Genomic DNA, 21215 nt, shown 5'->3' on the forward strand with positions numbered 1-21215 from the left:
TGCACAGACTTATCTGGGACGACACTTTAGGCAAATGTATTTAGCAAAGTTTTCTCAGAACAAGGCTTATAAAAGTTGTGAATACAACTTTGTTGATCCATTTGATGCTTGATAAATATACATCAGTTTCTGTAGTTCAAAGAAAATTTTTTATAAATTATATTAAATTATAAGAAATTGTATGTCAGTATTCACATACCAATATAAAATGGCCTTTCACTCTCTGGAACAAGCTGACTGACTTTACTACCGAGACTGTCAGATTCAAACTGGTCTTTGATTGTTGCTAGTCGAGATCCATAGCTGTAATTGTAAGGTAGATACAAGTTGTTATACATGTATTACACAATCTATGTTTCTTTTTCTCACTTGTTAAATCAGGTTGCCTTTTATCACAAAATATATCTCTTATGCATGTAACTATTTGATAAGCCCTCAAACAGCTTATGGAATTTATGACAGTACCTGAAACATAGATAAATGTAAGTCGTTTATTTAACTTCTAAGTGCACAATATTTGTGAGGCAAAAAATAATATTCTGCTATAAAAATACATTAGCTTTGAAAATAGAAAATCAAAATCACTGCGAAAATATAATGTTTTAAATCAGCAATGTCTAGTATGATCATAAGGAAATCAAAAGCAGTGTGAAAATATCATGTATTTTAATAACAGTTTACAACATGATGACAGTTTACCTCACACATATATCTTTTGCCCTGGCATAGGCTCTTCGGTTATTCCCCGCGAATACTTTGTAACATTTACTACCTCCCAAGTAAAACCATCCATTGCTGGTGTCACAGTCCAACTGAAAGGTTTAAAACTTTTCTTAAGGTAATCAACGAGATTAACCCTTTGCATGCTGGGAAATTTTTGTCTGCTAAAATGTTGTCTGCTGAATTTCTAAAATTAGCATTCTCTTCGATTTTTTTCAAAGAATACTATCAGAATAGCAAACAGTTTCGATCCTGATGAGACGCCACATTTTGTGGCGTCTCATCTGGATCCAAACTGTTTGCAAAGGCCTTCAAATTTCGGTTCCAGCACTGAAAGACTTAATGTGTAGTTATCATGTATATACACATTGACAAGACACTAATTTTTCTCTGACAAGACAAAATGTTTCAACTATTTTTGCACTACAATTTTTTTTTTAATTTAAAGTTGTGATCTTTCTGTTAATCAAGTTGGGGACAGATATCATGCCCACAAAAATTATTACTTTGTTGGATGACGATACTATTATAACAATTTGAGAGGTGTAAATTTTGCCATTTTTTTATTATTCAATGACCAAAATTTGGAACTGCTAGAAACTATCTAGATGGTTATTTAACTTGGATAAGATATTATGCCCACAGACATTACAACCAAGTTTCATGAAGGTCTAATTTAAAGTTTTTGAAATAGAGAAGGAACAATTCTGTTTCACCACTGCTCGCAAAAGGTGATCACATAATTCATACTATTCTTTAAACAGAAATCTTGATGTGTTTAGATTTAAAGGGACCTTATTACGTTTAGGTAAATTGACCAGATTAAAAAAAAATTGTTTCAGATTCGCAAATTTTATTTGTAGTTATGATATTGCGAGGAAACAATAATACTGAACATATACCATGCTCTAAAATATCCATTATATGCATCTTATGACGATTTAAAAACGTGAAAATTATAAACAGTTACAAACGCAAAATGATCGGATAATCTGAAGAGTTCTGCTATTATCATTATATTTTGTGACACTTCGAGGATTGCTTATATAAAGTAACCTTTCTCTGTATGAGGATGGATGGCTGAGTGGTGTAAATGCTACACTTAACTCTAAGAAGCAGTTGTTCGAGGCCAGTTGAGAATTACTTTTTTTCTGTGTTAAATTTTATTCTTGTTCTTTTTACCAGAGCTATTTAGTTCCAATGTTTACATTTATCAATTAAAAGCATTTAATGAAAAACTTGAATACATGCTAAAATCTGTGAAAAGGTCCTTATATATAAAAAGACAATTTTCCAAAACTTGTCATACATTAATAAATGATGAATGCATTTTATTAAAAAAAGCTAGATAATACTTCTCAGAAAACATGTTAAAAATATAATAATATGATGGTTCATTAATTGATAATGATAAATCTAATTTTTAAAATTATAGAGTAACGTTTTTCTACAATAATTCAGCATAAATATGTTTTACCAGTACCAACATAGGTTTTAACTACAATACCGTTACGTAGACAAATTGAAACCTGCATGTTGCAATAGTAGTGAATAAGCTTAAAATTGCTTCTACAGGTCCCAGGTTTGATGTGAGGACAAACTCATTTAAAAGCAAAACAATTTGGCCCTTAGCATTTAATGTCTCATTTATTTAACGTACCTCATTCAATTCCTATTTTATTTAAACCATGTCAATATAATATTTCAAATTAATATCTCGCATAACATATTATGTACCACTTCCCACATACAGAAGTTCAAACGGAAAAGACCTTCAAACCCCAACCCATTGGCTTTCCACCTATCATTTTCAATGGCTCAGTCTCAGTTATATGGTTTGAACTCTCTATAATGACGATTTCTATAATGATAAAGATTGGTCTGTAAGAGTTTATGTCTGATGATATAAATACAAAACCAAGATGGGGATTATACTCAGAAATAAAGTACAATACATTATCACTTATCTTGAGACAAATGTTTCTTTTCGTTCTAAAGTGTCTGAACAAATATATATTTGACCTGAGTGGTGACTACTCTTATTTATTTAACTTGTCAGTATACCCAAAGTGTGGATTCTTCCTATATAAATAAAAAATATCTCAGATTCGCCCATAGGCCACGAATCTTATTATTTTCAAAAAATGAAGAAATGTCAATCATAAACTGGACCTGTTACTAAGTGTTGATATGTCATTGTGGGCTCAGGTACTACTTAAAATGTACTCTGGGTACCCTTCAGTATACCCCGGGTACGAAAAATATACTGAAACGTACCCACGAAATCAAATGCTTAATCGGTTGTTGTTGGCTATTTTTCATTTTAAATTTGTTGGTATTAATGTCAATATTCTGCGAAATGGCCTTTATTATGAGTTTATATTATCGAAACGCCTACTCAAAAAGCATGTTAAGGAAGGTTTTGTTCAAGGAGAATATTGATTGGTATTTTCTTTGCGCTCTGTACCATATCGATTTTGGGTGGGAATAAAACTCGCGTACAGTCTAAACTGGCCAGGTACGTGTAATCAGGGCTCGAATTAAACTTTTGTTTCTACTTGCAGCTTTAATACCAACTCGCAAAATCAAAAACATTCTCGCAAATTTTGCTGGAAACATAATTTAATTTCGTTTTTTATATTCAACAGTTAACTTTGCTTTATTTTTCGTATTGTTATTTCCATCTGTGGGCAAAAAGAAACTAGTTATTTTTCGCTTCGACGCCATGTCTGTTTAAGTTCAATGAACACATGTGAATTAGTCGACTGTTTAACATTCTTTGTACCAATACCATCTTCATATCTGTACTATAAGTATACTAGTCTATATACAAGCTGCGCGCTTCCACATACGGGTATTAGGACGTTCTATGACCTATGGTTTAGCGTTCAGGACGTCGAACGCATTTAGCAATATTACTGGGTTTTTTTCACTATTTCTTTACTCGCAAAAAATTACTAGTGGCTTAAAACTTAACTCGCAATCGGTATTTTTCACTCGCATTTTGCGAGTGTGGGAGTGTTTATTTCGAGCCCTGAGTGTTTGCATCTTTTTCATACACGGGGTACATTTAAGTATACTTAAGAGTACCAGGGGTACATTTAAGTAGTACCCGAGTCGACAATGACCAATCGAGCGTTAATAAGGGTTGATACTTTAGTCAAAGACTTATTAATATACAAATGTATATTGATAAGTCTTTGATTATTAATAATCCAATCAATTAAATTCAAACTCTTAAATAAACAACCTTTAATAAGCAAAATGGCAGCAAAAACTATGATTTCACCTGGACCTTATGCATTATTTGTCTCAGAATTACCTTACGGAACTTCAGCGAGGTTTTTATTTCGCGCAAAGGGAAAGGCGGAAGGGGGTTGCCAGAATTAATTGCGAAGGTAGTGAAGTTAATAAAAGGGGAAAAACTGTGTTGGGAATTAGAGGTTACAGTACAGTAAAAGTTATTTAATACAGAAAAATTGTACAGCAGTATGTAACCGAAAAACTACAAAAATATCCCGTCAATTATTTCATATTAAAATAAACTTTACTTTATTAAGAATGTATATAAGGTATGTATTGTGCTTACTTACATTTACATGTATTCATTGATGATGAATACTTCTCGACATTTCTTTAAACAAAAAAGTACCGTTTTCTTAATAAACTACTGGTAGCATTATAGATTTGTTAAAAAGTCGAACTAAATAAAGATAAGTTTTACCAGTTCAGAATGTCCGTAATGCACTACTCCAAATAAAAACACTCCGATCGCTGCTATGAATTTTAAATCCATATTAACAATGTTTATACAAAATCCACTTTGATTTGCGACAAGCTAGGTCCATACGCAATTAAATCATTTTACAACAAACCGACACACATATATTAGTTCACTTGTATAACTTCTAATATCGTGTGCGCGTATAGACGCTCTGTCGCATTGTGCGCAATTTCACCGTCAACAATCCACTTAAAATTATAAAATACCTGTGCGCGACCCCACCCGTAACTGAAAATTATATTCATGACATGCTAGCAAGTTTATTGTCGGTGCTCTTGGGAAGAGACGGTCTCACTCAAGCGATTCGGCCACCTTTTTAAGTTACTACGATTAAATTTCACAATCGAGCTACGACTGCGTTAAAGGGATCTTTTCACGCTTTGGTAAATTGACAAAATTGAAAAAAGTTGTTTCAGATTTGCAAATTTTCGTTTTAGTTATGATATTTGTGAGGAAACAGTAATACTGAACATTTACCATGGTCTAATATAGCCATTATATGCATCTTTTGACGATTTTAAAACCAAAAAATTATAAAGCGTTGCAACGCGAAACGATTTAATAATTTGGAGAGTTCTGTTTTTGTCGTTAAATTTTGTGAAACTACGAAGATTGCTTATATAAGGTATAAAATACGTCAAGTATGTGTACTCGGTGGAATAGCTCAGTAGGCTATAGCGTTTTTACTTCAGGACTCTGGCAGGACTCCAGGGGTCACTGGTTCGAAACCTGCTCCGGGCAATGTTCTTTTCCTTTTTTTTAATTTTATTCTTGAGTTTTTACTGGAGCTTTTACGATCCAATGTTTACAATTATCAATATAAAGCATTTAATGAATAAGTTAAAAAATGCCAAAATCTGTGAAAAGGCCCCTTTAATGTAGCCACCCCTTAATTGTTTGGGTTAGCTGCGTTCCGTCTGCGGCGGTCACGGATAGAGGTGTTTAATTATCAAAATAAAAACATTTCTCATCCGAAAAAAAAAATCTGTACATCGCTTTATTAATATTTATACACATTCATATGAGACATATTATGGGTATGGGTTTAGGAGGCAATTTATGTAACGAAATTGTCTGACCACATTTTGTCTTTGGTCAAGTTATCTGCAATTTTACTATCGCATGTGAATTTATAATCAAAAAGGATGTATTCGCATGTAATTTAAATATGAAAGACAACGCCCATCCTATCACTGTAAAGTTAATTTCTTTGTTAACAAGAAACATTACGTTAAGAGCATTGGCATTGGTGGCCATTTGATGATTGTCCATGTACACTGACCCTGCAGTTGTTGAAATTATGTTTGTTATTTATTCAATTGTTATGTGTAAACTCTTTCATTTTTTTTCACTATTTAACAATGAAAGTGTAAGCAAATGCGCACTCAATTAGTTGTTTCAAGAATATGCGAAAATAAACATTATTTTTACAAAATCGACATTGAGACCATTTTTCAAGTTATGTTCGGGCGTACACTTGGTAAGATTTTTATCATTCAAATGAAAAAATAAATAAATACGTTATTCATTTTTACGTGATTATGTTTAAAATCGGATTTGTGAGTCAACAATGACCGACACGTTACACACTACTGAACTGTCATTCAAATGTTGCGGTAGAAAAATGTTGATAGGTGGATATATTTAGACTAGTATATATATCAAAATTTCACATTAACGCTTCGATCATCGTGCACCATGATCCATGCATGTAAAATGGTTTAATGGAAATTGATCACCAATAGCTTTAAATCGCAATATTTGTATAACCAATAATTTAGTCTTCAAAAGAAAGAACAGCAATGATATGCGGCTTAGCAGGCTATGATTAACAATGAACTTGCGTACGGCAGTGATAATCAGTCTGTAAGTTCGCATTATGATTATGTTATGATGTTATCTAATTAAAAACAAGGTTAAAACACTGTAAACAAGATTTACTGCAGACCAAGAGAGTGATTGCCTCTTTAGCCTTTTTCATATATGTGATTCTTTTCGTGACATGCGCATGTAATTAATCAATCCTTCTCATGTTTGTGTTTGAGATATTATTTAAATATAAGTTTTGAAATGTTTTATGTTACTTAATCGAGGCAATATATATAGGATCTTGCACGAGTTGTCATATCATACCATATTTTATTAAACGAGTTCATGAATTTTGTAAGTAAGCGAGCCTTTGGCGAGCTTACTAACGAATTTCCTGGACAAGTTTAATAAAATATGGTATAAAATGACAACGAGTCTCAGATCTTTTTATCACATGCTTTAAAATGAGCAAATTAAAAAAATATTTACGCAAACATAATGTTAAATCCCGAATGTTGTTTACATTTCGTGACGTCATTTGACATTGCAACGTCATTTCAGCAAAATTACAAATCGCGATTGGTCAATCGAACGAAACTAAGCCAATGAAAATGCTTAAAACGTATATCACACATGTGTAAGATAAAACTATTCGTAATATAGGATCTGGCACGAGTTGTCATATCATACCATATTTTATTAAACGAGTTCAGGAATTTTGTTAGTAAGCGAGCCTTTGGCGAGCTTACTAACGAATTTCCTGAACGAGTTTAATAAAATATGGTATGATATGACAACGAGTGTCAGATCATTTAATCAAATGCTTTTTAATGAGCAAATTAAAAAGATATTTAAGCAAACATAATTATAAATCCCGAATGTTGTTTACATTTCGTGACGTCATTTGACGTTGCAACGTCATTTTAGCAAAATAACAAAATGCGATGCTCAATTAACGAAAACTAAGCAAATGAAAACGCTTAATAATGTTGTATTACACTAGTGTAATATAAACAATATGTAATGGTTGTATTACATGGGAAACAGGGTATAGCATGTGATAAATGGTTATATTACATGGGAATCAGGGTATGGCATGTGATAAAATAAGCTACGTCTCAAAACAATCTGGGCAAAGAAAAACGTCATCACAATAATTATGAATGCCTCGAGCAAATAAATAAGTAGATAATAAAATGGATCTTTTGACAAGTGTTTTTTTATGGCAATTTCGGGGCCGATATTCGGCCCATTCCCCTCAAAAAAGTGTATATATTTTCCCCCTATTTTGTAGAAAAAATCCCCTCCAGAAGTTAAAAAAAATAATTTTTTTTTAGAAAGAAATATCTAATGATTAATATATCTCAAATTTATTTCATAAGCAACTAACAAAGTATATAACAAATTATTATGTTTTTGAAATATTATAAAGAGTTATATTAAATTATTTTTTCCCAAAACTGGACTTTTCATATAAATTGCCTTTTTTTCCCAAAATGGTCACGAAAAGGCCTGATGTATCTATATTGAGTCAATATTTGTTGATAAAAACATTCCACTTTGGTCCATTCTATTAAAAAAAAAAAGCTCAAATTTGCCATTTTATCGATTAAAAAATCCCGATTAGACTCAATATGGCAAGGAAAACTGAGACTGTGCATGAAGGCTGAAATGTCTGAAACTACTGTTGAAAAAATCATTGATATATATTTAAGAAAAAGAACAGAGAAATTCAGCTGTGAATTTTACATTCATTCAAACATGTGTATTCATATAATAAATATCATAACATATACAAGAGTGATTTTTTATTATTTTCCCCTTTTTCTAAAAAACGACGTGTTTTTCCCCTTTGGACGGGCCCCGCCACCATTCCCCTATTTGTGAAAACAACATTGTTTTGACGATTGTTAAACCACTCTGTAATTAAAACTATGCATATATATATATATATATATATATATATATATATATATATATGACATTATAAGGGCTTTAAAAGCCGTCAACGGACATTTTAATTTTATAGCTCTCTTAGTCGGCCGTGTTGTTATCGGCGGGCAAACGAGATGGGGGTAATTGTGAAACATTTGCATATCCTTGTTATCTTACGATGTTGTTAATCAGTGACATATCTAACATTAAGACTGAAAATAGCAAAGGACAACACACCACCCGTGTCAAGCGTCCACACTTAGCTTCGGGCAAGACGATTTTTGATATGTTGCAAACGTGTTATCCGACACCTTGTTAGGATATTGCATTTAAATATTCGGATGGTATTTAAGATATGAATCAGTTATTAGTGCATACAAGTAATGCATCGCTTGATTTCACTCTTAACATACATGCTAGACTTAATAAATGATACCGCAAAAATCATATTGTTATATATGACGTTTGTTGGCGGAAATTGTACATTCTTTTCTAAGCACATTCCTGCTGATAGATTCTTTCTTTAAATATGTCTTACCATATTAATGCAATCAATTACGTTATTGACCCAACGTTTTGTTAAATCATTTAATCTCATCCGATAACCGTAACAAATGGTTCGCTTAGCAGGGTACATATTTATTTAGTTCGTACTAAACTAAAATAAATAAATTAGAATAATTTTTCGCTAATTAGTTTTTATTGTAAATCTGTCGGTTTATGATTTGATTTCATTTGGACGAATTAATGTGTGTAGCTATGATCAAGGTACGTTACTAATAAATACATACATGTATAGGTTGATACAGCACACATTTTGTTGTACAGTTTAACACAAGATTGCAGTAATAAAGAGTGAATCACCGTCGATTATGGGGTATAAGGTTCTTTGAATAATTCAACATTCGCAGCTTTACGTGAATTATTATGCGATTGAGTTACAGGTACGGAGCCTCGGGGGCTAAGTAGAAGTTATCGATGTCACAAATGAAGAGTAAGTTTCCACAATTGACAGAATACCGACTAACGTTCCATGAATATTGTGTATTAAACATGTATGCATGTAGTATTGGTGCTCTATTGATATATTGGTAGAGAGTGCGTTGCCATCAAAAATGTTATATATTTGACCAGTTAAATTGCGCGTGTATATCTTGAGAAATGTTTGTTGTCCAGAATTAGAAACTAATTCGACCAGGCGATTTTGAGTAGACCCGAGTTCGCCAGCTTGGCATTATGTCCGCGGAATCTGGAACATATCATAAGACGTACAACTAGTACCGTAGCTTTATGGAACATTAAGTAGTGGCTGTCTCCACTGCGGCTCATCTCGTTATTTTAACCATAAAAAAACTGAACAGCTTGTGTTATTTATGATGCATAAAAACGTCATGCAATCGCGTTGTATGATTAAACATATCGAGTGATAAAATGATTTCGGTTGCAATAAGTAAAGGGTGCAGTAAAAGCGAAAACGTAAATAGTATGATAAATTCAAATGTACGATCGAAACGGCATGATGAATTCATCCCATAATGCCCGATCGCTGCAAATATATTTGCTGTCAGATTTTATGAAGTTTTTCAAATTGTCAAACCAGTCCACAATAAAACCAGCCACTTGAAACAAAAAACAATCTCAGTATAATGTAACAGGAATTGAGATTTTTACAGTGCATTAGTGTTTTTTTTATCCATGCTTACAACTTAAAGAATGATTATACGGTAAGGACAGTGGTGGACATTTCAATGAAGAAGAAATAAAAACAATCGAAAATCTAACAACATCCGAAACTGTTAACTGCTATTGAATAGCAGACAGTTTTAAACCAAACCAAAATATATTCCGAACAAGTGAAAAACTAGAAGAATAATTTTATGTTGAAAATGTGTAATTGTTAAAGCTTATAAGCTGAACAACATTTTCTGTTAAATGTTCAATCAATTTGAATGTATTAAACATGCACGTGTACTAAGTTTTCTTCGCCGAACATGAACGTTTACACAAGTATAACCATGATATTATTAAATACGTCCCAGTTACAAAATAGTCGCAACTCAGCTGGAGAACTATATTTTATTTGTCACTAAAGGCGAACGATCTGCAATTTTATTTCCAATTATCCACACCCCAAAACGCGTCATGAATTCAATCAGGTAGGGACGAAAATAAAACTGTTTGATTATTACTGTGCTGAAGCTTCAATCTTTCTGAAACGAAACATTTCAGGTGAAAAGAATTCCAACTGTTTAACGATAATGTACTACATGAATACATGTTATTTCCACGCCTGACTGCCCCTAAAATCCAAATTTCACATTTTACGGTCGTTAATTGCTTTCTTTGAAAGGAAATGGTATCACGTTTACATGACGTAGGTTATTTAAAGAAAACATTGCTTACATTCGTTTCAGTTGAAAAATGCGACTAACAAACGCAAATTAACAGAACATTTTATATAATCACACATTCACTAAGACACATGTTTGCTTTGATACAGAAAACAAATGAGTCGCACTCTGAGCAAATTGAGACGAATTCATGTGCATGGGGTTTCGTTCCAGATTAGCCTGTGCAGTCGAAACAGGCTAACCAGGGTGACACTTTCCAACTAAACTGGATTTGTGGTTAAAAATCCTTATGACGAAAAAATGGAAAGTTGCGTCGATGATAAGCCAGCGCGAACTGCACAGACTAATATTAGACCACACCAAGAGCGAGGCTAAATAATTGATTGTCTGTGCACAAATATCAATCTTCAATAAAGTATATCAAGAAATACTTAATTGTGGGATCATAAGCACCTCGGCTATATTATGCATGTGTTTTCCAAAAATCTTATTTAACATACTGTTTTCCACTGTACTTGACTTTTTTGAACCCCAATTTTTCTTAATGACAGGGGATCTTGAAAAAAACTCGTGTTACCACTGCTGGTCTCTTCATAGCAACCGTGCGGAAAGAAATTAAAAACGCCTTTTTAATGGTGATGAAACTTGATACATAAAATACGCGTAGAATACTGACATTTCTAAAGGTTTGTGGCGTTTACAATTTTGTGTCCATGCTGATGGATGCTGGTTTGTTAAATAAATAATAAAACCTTTCAAACATGTAACTGTGCAGTCATAAAGCGAAGTCTTAATGGCAATATGTGCAGCCATTATCATTGAGAGCATTGGTGTCGTAGTCAACTTGGTCAATTTAAACATTTAGAAGGAAGATGAAAGGCCGTCAGACGACTTAACACAGAATGAGAAAGATCGTTTTTTGTATCTACAGAAAAGTTGTGGAGTAAAAAACTTATTTATACGCGACATTTCTTGTCATCTAGTGTTATTTACGCATATGAGTAAAACGTTTGTATTATACTACGTTTCTTTTATTTCAAATTTATTAAACTAACTACACATTAACTCTTTTCATCCTATACGGTTGTGAAGTACTTTTGTTGATAAAATTAATGCTTTCCATTTTCAAATTCTTTGTACGGTATCAACAAAAAAACAACGAAATCTTTGACCATGGTAATTTGAACTTCACGTACACATTTTAATAAAGCCTTAGAACGCTATAATGGCAGACACACCATAATAGATGGTTTGGTTTCAAATTACCAGACAAATTTGAGTACCCGATTCATACAGCAAATGAATTCATCATTCATGAAATAAATCTCTGCCTATGTATATCTCCCACAGTTCGTGTAGAAAGGATTGGCGATGTTCGTAGGTCCTATAGTCCGTTCATCTTAAGACTACATGCATATGATTCACTAGGACATGGTGCAGGCGTGTTGATGGTATGTCCGGAGGGACAAGACAAACACTATTTTGGCAAATTAGTGAAATGCAGTCCGGCAAATGTAAGCAGTTTTCTGAGTTTTATGAAGGAACCCAAAATTACGGTAGTCCTCACAATAGAGCGTTACTTATGGGCGTCTGTGCCTCTTCATGTCATGGAATCGACTTGAATGTTTCATAGAAGGACGACAGACTATATTTTTAAAAAATGCGAGCTACATAAGGAAGGTATCCACAGCTTGCCGAGTCTGAGAGCTCGTTCTTCGCAGGAAGGTTGGTACGAATGTATCGTGGTGTACCTGGCATAGTGAACACAGAAACAGCAACATCGGCTTGTCGAAAATCGCCTTAATTAACTTTACGCCTAGGAGGCGTATGCCCGTGTCCGAGCGTTTCAAGACAGCTTTAAGGATGCCCCTGTGCCAGTTTGAGACAGTAGTTGTGCGCTATTTCCGACTGGCTTATTTCGCTGCTACTTATCAGTCCCATAGTTGGCAGCCTAAGATAAAACACAATTGTTGACTGCTGACTGGAGCAATGTTTATTAATTTGTTTAAGTTCCCTGTTAGGTAGGTTAAACCTTAGTGTCCTCTGTGCATGCAAATTCATGAAATTTAAAATATTTTCCAAATTATCATAATTTTGTAAAATACTGAAGTATGCCAGTTTCTAATATAATTAATCACTATGTTCCGGCAAAGGTTTAAACCATCAGAAACGCGTTACTATATTTTATGGGCACTAATTTGAAATGGGTCACGCGCCGATATTTTTTATGCTAGCTACACCTCTCACCTTAGATAGCGTAACACGTTACTGATCTAATTTTGTTGCCAATAATTATTTTCATTACAGAGGTTCCAGATCGCTTCAACCTAAATATTTCAAGAACTATTCCTGACTGCGGTACTCTGAGAAGACCAATGGAGTGTTCTGTGCTCTTTGTTACCTATTTGCTGGTGATACTAAATACCCACATTTGATCAGGCAGCCGTACCTGGATTGGAGCAACGTGTCTTCCACTCTGAAGAGACACGAGAAAAACCCTGACCAATTGACCATATTGCAAGAGTAGATTGTGTTTATGTCATGCACTAATTCCGGAGTGTTTTTGATCCTTGCGGGTTTCTTATCATGATCATGTATTAATACTTTGGTGCATTATACGCGGAACGCCGGCTGTAAACGTAATTGTATCATATGGTAAGCGTCTCATTCAGAGCCTTTGCCGGGCTGCCAGTTTAAGGTCGCCTATTTTCAGACCCATAGGCACTGCTACGTGAGGGTCTTGTTTGTGTGGGGCATTTCACAGAACATGCTTTGTATGATGGTAGATGGTAGATCCAGCAAGACCTCACGCGACATTTACCAAGTTGTCCCCTAGAGATCTAAAATGGACGCCGTTATTTTTTAAACTGTAAATGAAATTATCGATATCATTTTATTATAACAATTTGCGAAATCCAAAAAATGCGTTTTGTAAGAAGTACATTATTAAAATGTGATCTTTTTGCAAAATTTTAAGGTTAAGCAAGAAAATCAATAAATGAAACGTATTTTTGCAATGTATACTTAATTCAGTATAGCAATAGAATGTTAGGTTTAGTATTGAAAGCAAAACGTATGATGTTTTGTTTTGTGATTAATTTTTTATTTCATTATATTGGCAACCAATTGTGCTTTCTTAAATGAATTTAGTATCCCACAGAGACCCCCTGTTTCTAGTATAGTCTCGATTTCTTCTATGGTTTTGATTTTAACCTTAGTGAATTATACATACAACTATGTGAATGTTTCTATTGCATAATTTTTATATAACAAAAAAGTATGCATTTTTAGTTTAGTTTCACAACGGATGGCTTTAAAGCCCTCTTCTCTGTGGTAAATATCAAAAGTTCTTTATATTAAGCAGTACACTTTACATCCATTTCTGTAAGTAATAAAGCTGTATATTTAATTGTTTATCGTAAATGTATTATGGTGTTTGTTGATGTATTTGCCAATCAAATATAAACATTATCTTAACACGTGCGTACAGTTCATGTCATATAAAGCATATATAACATTGATACTGTCCTTTACGTTCAGAAGTTCTGTTTTGTTTTATTTTGAAGTTTGATTTCACAAACATAATTTACTATAATTTGGATTTTCTTTTATCTGAAAATAGTGTATAAATAAGTGCAAGTTTATACATTACTATACATGGTGGCGATCTTGTAGTTTTTGGGGGTACTACTTAATTTGTCGTTACGGGTCTGGCGTCCGAAATATTCGCAATACCTTATTCTAGCATCCTACCAAGTACCACGATTCCAGAATGAACGGTACATTTTATAATATACAATAAAAAGACCAGCCGTAGTTTATTCAAGTGCTACAAAGACAGTCTAGTAATAGAGCGGGGCATATATACTTACTTGTCTGGTACCTGGGTGAATATCAGTCTCTTTCTGCGAAAACTGGGCATAATGCATGTGCGTTAAGTGTCGTCCCAGATTAGCCTGTGCAGTCCACCGAGGCTAATCAGGGACGACATTTTCCGCTTTTAGGACATTTTTCGTATAAATAAAGTCTCTTTTTAGCAAAAATCCAATTTCGGCGGAAAGTGTCGTCCCTAATCAGCCTGTGCGGACTGCACAGGCTGATCAGGGACGACACTTTATGGGAAAAATACGAATACACGTTATTCTCTACGTTTTCGGACACTCTTAGTGTCCGGAATCCTCTTAAGCTAAAACAATTATATTTGTGACTTATTTTTCGGACATTTCCCCAGATTGTAATTACTCTAAATGTTCGGACAGTTCCAGTTTTCCAGATTTCATCATATTTGCGTTAATTCCGTGACATATCATATACATGTCTTTTTACGAACGGATACAGGAAACACGGACTGACAGATGAATACAAAGAGTCACTCAACCGTCAAATTTGCTATAGTTTGTTACAACGGCATGTGCAATTGATGTAGTTCATGATAAAGAAATTAAGCAGATGAAATTATCTTCGTACCGAAACCGATACGTTTCGCAGTGTTTGCTTCGTATCATTTCGAAAACAACTATTTGCTGTCATTTAGTGCCACTTGTGATAATTTGAATGCTTTGAAAATTATTGTTTAGTTGGTTAAAAAGTACAAGCCCCTCTTGTTTGAGGCAACAACTTCAGTAATGCACGTAGTTGACGAAGAATAACGGGCTGTGTGGGGTTGAATAGCTCGCTGGGACCTGATATGTATTGATCTCTTGCGGTGCTATATTTTTGCAGAAGATGTCTTCAAATCAGAATGTTAATTAGGTTTGGAAGTCAAATTCCTCAGCGCTGTTACTGCTTGTGCGTTTAGTGTCATCGCCAACTTCGTTTCAGAATCCTTTCTGCTCGGGTTCAGGCAGTTCATCGATAAACTTGACCTCAGCGGCTTCGAGCCTATAGGCGACTTTTCGTATTTCACGATATAAACGTACATTTTGCATTCTTTTACTTGCATCGTTTTCGGGCGAATATGCAACTTTCCCATCGGAATTCCATGCGATTTGAGACTTGACGAGCTTCTCGTGACGCGCCGTTAATGCTTGGAAAACTCCAGTTAAAAAAAACTCAGAAGTTAACCTTTGGATTAGTACTGTACAGAAGCACGATTGATACAGTTTGATTAGTACTGTACAGAAGCACGATTGGTACAGTTTGATTAGTACTGTACAGAAGCACGATTGATACAGTTTGATTAGTTCTGTACAGAAGCACGATTAATCCAGTTTGCGATTATTTTTCATGTTGCAGTATTTTTTATTTAGAACTTTAGAATGTTGAGTTTTTAGCATAGGTGCAACGCACCTATGCTTATAGTATATACTACATTCGAAAATGCAAATAATACGGTTGACCATTATGAAGCCTTACCTGAAAAAAAATCAGACGAAATTTCTATTTAATAAAGTATGTGGTAATTCTACAATTTTTTATTTGGAAACATTTTTCTAACGTTTTCTTCCAAGAATATTGGTGACACCGTTTTTAGTGAATTTTTCTTCTTATGACCTAAAACAAATTTCGTTCGTAAAACAATTCTGTCTGCACTATAAATCTCAATTTCGTACGCAGTGGTCTCCCTTATACTAGAAGTTACTGACCGGGCGAAGCAAGGGAAGTAACTGCTGTGAGGAGTTTCTATAAAAATCTGCATTCAGAAATCTGTTTTCAGGTTACAATATACTAAATCATTTTGGTGTTCAATGCTATACCCTCTAAAGAATGGAACGTCATTTATTTGAAGACACAATTCTCTGTATGGGCACTTTCCAGGACTTTATTTTTGAATATTTCTGTGTGCATGTGGTATGAAAAACATTGTTGTATACTACAATTTCAGTGTTTTGCTTATAGGTTGGAGACAACATGAGATTTTGACAGATGGCGGGAAACCCTCATCAACTGGAGATCAGCCGGTAAAAAGGTGGCCTTCAAACAGTGACCGTTGATTCGCGTCGAGTTCTTTCTTACATACTGCATGACCTATCTTTTTTATTGTTTAAATCCATTCGGCTTGGCATGCTCTTTAAGAAAAGGTATGGGTATGGGGGTGTCTACGCGCACAAGTTTGACTTTATTTTTCGTTGAAGTTGTCGGTTTTACATTGAATTTGTTAAGGAAATCTTTTGGTATATTGTGACCTTCATAACTAAATCTGTTGAGCACGTCTGCATCTAAAGCTTACCAAAATTTTATCGACAAATTCTTGACGCAGACGAATAGGGTAGCGTCTATTTACTTAAGAAGCAACTTCCCTGTATCTTGCACCTATGCTTTTAACGCCATCGGCGCTCTCGTTGATAGATGGTGACGACAAATAGAGGACATTCGTACATCGATTGACTGTATGCAGCAAAATACTATGTTAGCAAGAAAAGTAATTATTTTTACCCACCATTCATATGCCTAATATTACAAAGTGACAAACTACATAATGACACTTCGTTTACTTGTGTAAATAACACTTGTTCAAACCACAATACACATTGTTTCAAATTACTCGCTTGAGTAATTATATCATCACAATGCATCATTCGTTGTCTTTTGATTTTATCAGCCACAAAAGAGAGCTGACACGGTATTTTGGACGATTGACATACTAGCCTAGAACATCAAAGGCGATAAACGGAATGTCATACCAGAAGTATTCACCAATACTAAGCGATGTTTGTTATCAATAAGGTGACAATGCAATACCTATACTAGAACACCTATTATATTTAAAGAAATTCCATCACATGTGCGTAGATAATTATACAATAGATGAATCAGCTGGATAAATGAACATTTTATGTCCATCATACGACATAAATTTGTTTACTCGCCCGTTGTTTTCAGCCTTTATTTAATAATCGCCATGGTTTATCACAGAACATGTATTTCCTTAATCGTTTACATTTTTGTTCACGATACTGAGAACGATAAGTTGTTAACTAGTAGGATAATTCCTTATATTGTCCTTGAAAGAGACCAACGCACATGTATATTATGTAACCTAAATGGCATCGATGATGAATTTCACTTTGTTCTTTTATGTCCGCATTATAATGATGTTAGGAATGCATTAGTTCCAAACTATTATACAATCCGGCCAAATATGTTCAAGTTTATTAAACTACTTAATAGTTCAAACAAAACTGTATTAAAAAAGCTAGCCACGTTTAGTTTAAAATGCTATAAAATAAGAGAAAATGCCATATATATGTAGTGTAAAATAATAATACATTTTTTGCAAAAAATAAGGTCAGAATTATGTAATTATTGCTACAATTGTAAAACTATACGTATATAATAATACTGTCTGATGACTATGTATTAACCCCATCCATGTGACATTTTCACGAAATGTGTTCACGAAATATGTTTATTTCGTGTTTATTTAGATTAACTGTATTTTTAAATTATGTGTGTATTGTGTGTTTTCAACGCATGCTGTTATTTATAATGTATGGTTACGACGATGAGCTTCACATGCTTAAGTGAAAAATGAACTATTCTGTTATGTTCTGTTCTATATTTAAGAATTCTAAACCGACATACACTATCGATTCAGATAAACACTATCAAAACCGATAGACACTATTTCATTTCTCCATAAAAGTGTAATAAGGCCGATCCATTATTATTTCGCTTCGCTTCACACGAATTGCGATAAAATATGGCGAACTTCTTAACTTAATAATCTCCGGTAGTAAATAATGACAATCAAGTACCGTGTACATCATAAACTAAGTATGATCGGCGTATATTTTCTTTGATAATGTTTTGTTCAAAAGCGATACAAAATAGTGCATGTTCAAACAGTCTCCTTAAATACTGGATAGATCATACAATTGACAAATACATGTATCATCAGAGCTGTGAATGAGGTAAAATGTTGAGTGTTTGGAAACCATACCATGGAATGGTACAAAACATTAAAACAAAAGCAATCGCGAACTTGTAACTTTAAACCTTGTATGGGGCTTAACTTGGACATGTATTGTACTGGCTAGACAAAATACCGTAGCCAAACATCGGAGTTGAGCTTTTTGCTTTTCAAAAACCGCGCTATTCAAGGTCAGCAGGTTACTCAAGTGAATGTAGTCTTATATAAATCGCCCATTGACGTTAAAATAAAATTACCTCACATTATTGAATATACCGGGTAGCTTATTAAGATTCGTTTGGATTCATTTCGTTATGATTTAGTTGTATTTCGTGAGAAAATACATATTCGCTTGTTTATAAACAGTATATCTGAATTGGCTGTTAATCGTGCAAAATACTTAAAGAACTTAAACAAATAACAGATTTTCAGAGAGATTTTAATTGCTTATTAAGTAACGCACAATGCGCACGCGTTCAAGTTTCTTTCTATAAACATAGCTTATGTATAAAGTGAGTAGCAAAACACAGTATTTAATATATCATAACAATGCAGATGATCTACTGTTCATTTGAAATGTTACATACCAATTGTCCCACTGTCAAGGCTATAGGCGATGCTAACAGCAGCAATGTCACAAGTTTTCCTATTCCACCCATGTTCTATGCAGGCATATCCCGGACGCTGCTCTTAAGTTTGTAAGGATTTCAACTGATCCCAAATTCCAGGTTTCGTCGCTGATTGTTCGTCCACAAAGGGCGTGACTGACACCTTTTCAATTACGAGTTGCACAAATCTTCGATTAAACCCGATTTCACATATAACCAATTTCCTTCAATTTGGTATCTGCCCGCTAAATACTACAGTGTAAATTAACTTTGCCCCCTTTCCAGCCCCTTTCTTTTCGCCACATTGACTACATGTGCACGTTCGCCGTCTATCGCCAGCTAACACACCTTTTTACGCAGATGACTTTAACTTCTTCAAGCGCAATAAGTGACAACCACGCCTCGCTGAGCAGTTGTCCTACGAAAATTTTAAAGATATTTAAACAGTACACGCTCACTCAAGTGAATCACAAATAACTCTTGTTTGGTTTAAAGAATCACCGTATCATTTCCATCCGCATACAGGTATACATTCGATCCGACAATAATAGTAGTATTTGTTTCCGAATAGTGGCCTTACCAAAATAGAAACGACGGAATCAAGGCCGTAGAATATTTGATTAAGCAGAAATCAATTAATATGTGTTCTCTCGTCGCGATATATATCAAAGAGGAAATAGAACAACAGGTGTCATCAATACAGTCGGAACTTTTCATTAGTCAGAAGTAAAAATGTTATACATGTGTCTAAGACACATTTGGGCTAATATCATAGTTAAGCAACGCTTTTTAAACTAGGATAATGTGAATGAATCGATTGTTATTGATCAGTAGCCGATATCGTATTCATAATGTATACAATTGTTTTAGCCTGGTGCTTTGCTTGCATATAAGGCAAACGGCGTTTGAATGCGTCACCTATTGATGTATTTGTGTGTTGATAATCACGGCCTACAAAACGGTTAAATATGTATCTTGATGTGATCGTCTGGTTAAACATATGACTTACCAAATAATTTAAATATAAAACTTACATTGACATCATCAGAACCATTCAGTGGCTAGAAAAGTAGCATCAAATTGTGGATGATTCCATAAAATATGTGTCGTTCTCTGAGAAAACTGGTCATAATGCTTGTGCGTAAAGTGTCGTCCCATATGAGCCTGTGCGGACGACACTTTCCGCTTTTATGACATTTTTCGTTTAAATGAAGTCGCTTCTTAGCAAAAATCCAATTTAGGCGGAAAGTGTCGTCCCAGATTAGCCTGTGCGGACTGCACGGGCTAATCTGGGACGACACTTTACGCACATGCATTATGCCCAGTTTTCTCAGAACAAGGCTCATGTGATTCTTTCAGGCATTTAAATATCCATAAGTGTATACATTTGCATATGCTGTCTGTCAATGTGTATCTGTCAGAAATATTACATACAAAAGGGTTTTACAGTGAATTAATGCTAGATAATTAAGTTTTTTTTCAAAAGCATATACTTTTTACAAATTGCAATTTTTACAATGTCTGAAACGACGTGGTTAAAAAACCGTATGTGTAATACATAAATAATGAACCACGCGCTTGTAAACTGTTTTACTGAATAATGAATTATATATATTATTTTATTCTACTGAAGAAAGAATGCATATTAAGGGCTATATTCGAGTTGACAAATCTTGAAGTCTTTGTTGTAATGTGCATTTTATAAAATCCGATTTACATATACATGTGTTTTTACTGATTACAATATGCAAACTGCCTACAATTTTACTAAAGTTTAGACAATAACGCCACCATAAAATATAGATAAAGACATTGAAAGGTCACCATGAATTATCAATGCTACAATCATGTAAAAAAAAGCTTACCTCTCAGAACATACACAAAATAACATGTATCATTTTAAAGTATTTTTTACCAAATATTGATAAAAAGTATACAAAATACAATTTAATTCAGCACATTTAAGTAAGAGAATATAATTTGCATGTTTATATCCGCAGCTTGAGTATTTAAAATGATTGTTTTCGGATTTTCACGTATCATAATTCCGTACCCGACCAACCAGTTAACAATTCCATATTTTGTAACTTGCTCGCATTTTCAACGTTCATTTTTGTCAATATTGTGAGCATTTTCATAATTTAAAACGTGATCGA

At 34.0% G+C, this 21215-nt stretch overlaps 1 long non-coding RNA gene across 1 annotated transcript; it reads right to left on the reverse strand.

Moving 5' to 3' along the window:
* Window positions 1-221: 221 nt before the first annotated feature.
* LOC127870215 (uncharacterized) lies at window positions 222-4111 on the reverse strand. Its single transcript, XR_008044698.1, has 3 exons — window positions 4043-4111; window positions 700-812; window positions 222-303 (listed from the first exon to the last, which is right to left on the reverse strand). It is a non-coding gene; the product is annotated as an uncharacterized LOC127870215 (long non-coding RNA).
* Between the last annotated feature and the right edge of the window lie 17104 nt (window positions 4112-21215).

The sequence above is a fragment of the Dreissena polymorpha genome, chromosome 2, assembly GCF_020536995.1.
Source record: "Dreissena polymorpha isolate Duluth1 chromosome 2, UMN_Dpol_1.0, whole genome shotgun sequence".
Taxonomy (NCBI): domain Eukaryota; kingdom Metazoa; phylum Mollusca; class Bivalvia; order Myida; family Dreissenidae; genus Dreissena; species Dreissena polymorpha.